The following is a 4,516-nucleotide window of genomic DNA, read 5'->3' as shown; positions in this document are numbered from 1 at the left end:
TCTGTCTATTTACCGTGTATGATGCTACTTTCCAAAGGTTTTTGATGTTGCATGTGAAACTTGGTGCTGTTGTGTAATGGCAGAACTGAGTGCCGAAGCTATCTGATGTAATTCGATTATGAAATCATGGTTGTTGTTATACGGATATGAAATATCTGGTGTGTTTCTACAAGAAATATCAATTTGATTAGTACATGGATTATCAATAATAGGCTAATTACCTGCTTATTGGGGTTTTCTATTGCAGACGGTTACTCAGACAGCACCGTGGGTGATGAACTCAAACAACATGCACGGTTTCTAGAAAGTAGGCGTGAGCGATCAACTAACAATCACACACGGCTTCTGGCAGAGAACTGTTTGCGTTAGGCCACCTTGCACAAACGTTTCCACACAAAAAACTGTGTGTGATATACATACGAACAGAAATGTTTTTCTGGAATTCACCGTGTGGGATGTACATACGAACGGAAACAATTGGGTTTCGTTGCCTCGCCCGATCGCACACGAGCCATCTTGTGTGCCAGGAGGGCCTATCCCTAACAGTTTCTGGGTCATCTAGGAAGGACCCCCCTATCACCCACACTCACTTGGTGACGGTTCCAAATGCCATCGCGGAAAGGGGTTAAAAACCGTTTGTATAGGATATCGTTGTACCAGTGTACTGTGACAAACACGTATCATCACGGAAGTGCATTTTTTTGTAGTGCATGTCTATGGTTAGGAAACTTAACCATCTTTGATCAACAAGCTAGTCTAGTAGAGGCTTACTAGAGACACATTGTTTTGTCTGTCTATCCACACATGTATCAAGTTTTCGGTTAATACATTCTAGCATGAGTAATAAACATTTATCATGAAATAAGGAAATATAAAATAATAACTTTATTATTGCCTCTAGCGCATATTTCCTTCACTCCTTACTTTTGTGCTTCAAATGATAGTCTCCCCAACACTCAATTACGCTCTCACAGAATTGGCTATCGTGGAAGCAGAATTTGAGTGGAAAGCAGCTTGGGGAAGACTAGAAATCAAGTTTCAAATGGTTGGATTGGAATCTCTTGATCTCTACACATGAGTAGATGGTTCTCTCTTAGAAAATGAATGGTGGAAGTGTAGTTTCATTCTGATGGCTCTCTTACTAAGTAAGAGGAGGTGGAGGGGTATATATAGTCTCCACACGAAATTCAACCGTTACACACTTTTGACACATCTTGTGGCACCAATCAGAATTCTCGACGAGACCGATCTATGTAAAAGATATGATCGTTGGAGGTCTCGGTGGGACCGAATGGAAAAAACTCGGAGCAAACGAAGTGCAATGGTAAGGCAGAACCTCGTTTCGGTGGCACCGATTGCATCATCTCAGTGGGATCAAAATAACGCAATAAGGTAATAGAAAGTTGGCAAGCCATCTCGGTGGCACCGGTTGGAGAAACTCGGTTAGACCAAAATAATTACAATACGAGATCCATTTTGGTGGATCTGACTTGTTAGGGTTTGGCTTTGGCACTGTCCAGATGAACTCGGTGAGTCCGGATGGAAAGGTTTTGGTGGGACCGAGTTGGCAAATTAGGTTTTGGACATATTTGGATAGAGAAAGCGGCAGAGGTTTTGGAGCATATATCACTAAGCACTAGAGCAACCAGATCAACATCAAAACCTCATCCCCTTTTTATAGTATTTGCTTTGCTATGGACTCAATGTGATCTTGGATCACTTAACCATAAATGTAGAGTGTTGAGCTTTTGCCAATCCATGTCCTTAGCATTTTGAGGGGGTCCACATTCACTAGTCCTTGCCATGCCAAACATTGAACTTCCTCAAATCTTAACTTGAACATGCATTAGTTCAATGACATATATGTTGTTATTAATTACCAAAATCACCCAGGGATTAGTTACACTTTCATGCCCGGGATGACTGGCACCCCTCATATCCAGCCCAAAAGTGGGGCGGATTGGGGGCGCTCGTGCATGTCCGTCACGTCGGACCCAGCCCACGCTGACCCACCCAACCCCACATATATTTGTCCCATCCGCTCGCCATCCAAACTCTAGCCACTTCATACTCCTCTTCCCTCCACTCCCGCCGCCACCCGAGCTCATCTCTGGCGATTTTCGGCCATCTCCGGCATGGCGGGTAGCGGATATGACTCCGACCAGTCCGGATCTGTCGACTGGGGTGTCATACTGTGTGGGTTGGAGGAGGCAATATCGGTCCGCATTGCACTCCGCCGACTCCGGAGGACAGCGCCCGGCTGACGGACGATCTGTCCGTCGCGACTCCATTGCGTCGACTCAACGGGCCCTCGGGTCCTCTAGGGCTGGATCATATTCTCTCGTTTCAAAAAATGTTCATGACATCTAAAAGAAATATTTATAAAATGTAAAAAATGTTTTTGTAGTTAAAAAAAGGTTTCTTGCAATTGAAAAAAATGTTCAATGCATATTCAAAAAATATTTAACATATATAAAAATTCGTGTTCAAAACATGTATTTAAAAAAATACATTCATATTAAAAAAGTGCAACAGACATACAAATAAATTCTACATGTTTACTAAAATGTACAATGTGTATTAAAAAAATAGACATGTGTTAAAAAGCCCAATAGAGGAACACAAAAAAACCAAAGAAAACTAATGATGAAAGGAAAAAAAGGAAAATAATTAATGAAAAACCTTACAAATAACACAAAGAAACAAAAGAAAGAAGGAAAACCAATCAAAACTAACTCAAAGGAGCTACATCGTTGAGCCCATGTCGCCTTGCCGCATTGTGCACTCTATAGATTTCTTTTTTGATGATTATTATTTAGACGATTTATTCTATGGGTCCAAATTGTTATTTTGTCGCAGGCCCCCAAAATCTCAGGACCATCTTCGCAACGACACATTGGTAGGAGGTAGAATACGACGAATCCTATTTGCCGCTTTGTGCGGCAAACTATCGACCAACCGCACAAAGCTTGCGTAGGAGGCCCTTAACTGGGCCGGCCAATTTTAGTGTTCTACATAGTCCAGCTTTGGGAACCTTCTAGAAGATTTCTAACTGGTTTAGGTTCATATTTTTACTTTTCATGATGTTTCTTTTACCGGTTTTCTTTGTTTTTTTTTTACTTTTATTGTACATTTTGAAGAAGTTCCATTTTCTCGAAAAATTTGAAGTTTGTTTAGTATTTTGAAAATTGTTCCCGTGTTAAAGTCATTAACAAATAAAAAACATCTGTTTTTTAAAAATATTAGGGAATTTTAAGAATCGGCGATTTGTAAAATGAAAACAAAATTTGAAAATATATACCATTTTTCAAAAAAATATTCAACAAAAAATCCTCGCATTTTTAAAAATTATTCAGAAACTTTCAAAAGAATATTTGGACCTTTAGAAAAAATGTTCCCAATGCCAAAAAATGATGAATTTTTTTAACATGTTCAGTTTTCGAAATAAATAATTTTGAAATATATTTACCCATTTTGGAATGAAAATGTCTAAAAACTGAAATCAACAAAAATAATTCACGAATGAAGCCTGTGCGGCGCGAACACCTAAATAGGTTGTGCGGCACCCCTCCAATATGACGCAATATATGCATTAAATAGAAGGTCCCAGTCCCAGAGAAATGCTATATCTCACTTATAGCGAGTTGGTAGCTCCCCTTGTCTAAAGCGCGGCGCGACCGAGCTGGCACAGCACTGTAGGAATGCGTTCATATTTCTCGCTGTGTTTTCTCTGCTCAGTTTGTTTACAGTTTGGGCAGGGTTTTTTTTTCTGTCTGGTTTGCACTGTTTGGGCTAGGTTTTCTTGTTTTCTTATTTTTTTCTTTTTCTTATTGTTTTTATTTTTCATTTACATATCTTCACTGGTTTTCTTTTGTTTTTCTTTTCTTCTGCGTTGTACCTTTGTTTTTTTATTTCTCATCGGTTTTCTATTTTTTTATTTTCTTTTTCTGTATATGTTGGTTTTCCTGATTTCTTTCTTGGCCTTTTTCGTTTTCATTGCCTTTTTTTCTTTGCTAGTTTCTCTTTTTTGTTCCTTTTCTTCTCTTTCTTCGGTTTTCCTTCTTTCTCTCTTGTTTTACAAAGGTTTTCTTCATTTTTTTGACACTTCGAAGATTTTCTTCGCTTCTCTTTGTTTATTTCTCAGTTTTTAAATGGACATGGAACACTTTTTTTGATACATGGTCAACATTTTTCAAATGCACGGTGAACATTATTTTTAATGGGAATAAACAATTTCTCACGCAGAATATACATCAGGAACATTTATGTACATGTGTAATATTTTTACATACAGAATTAACTTTTTTTATTTTTTTGATATATACTTTGATTCAATGTACATCATATATTTTTCTCGTATAGATTAGAATATTTTTTATACACATTTACCTTTTTTAGTACATGATCAATGTTTTTCATACACATGGTATAATTTTGTATATAATCATATACACTAGGAAACAATTCTACACATATTTAAAAAGAAATCAAATGGTTGGTTAAATTTTTAATACAC

Source organism: Triticum aestivum, chromosome 5B, assembly GCF_018294505.1.
Source record: "Triticum aestivum cultivar Chinese Spring chromosome 5B, IWGSC CS RefSeq v2.1, whole genome shotgun sequence".
NCBI lineage: Eukaryota > Viridiplantae > Streptophyta > Magnoliopsida > Poales > Poaceae > Triticum > Triticum aestivum.
The sequence above is the reverse complement of the archived record's forward strand: the minus strand, read 5'-3'. Positions refer to the sequence as shown.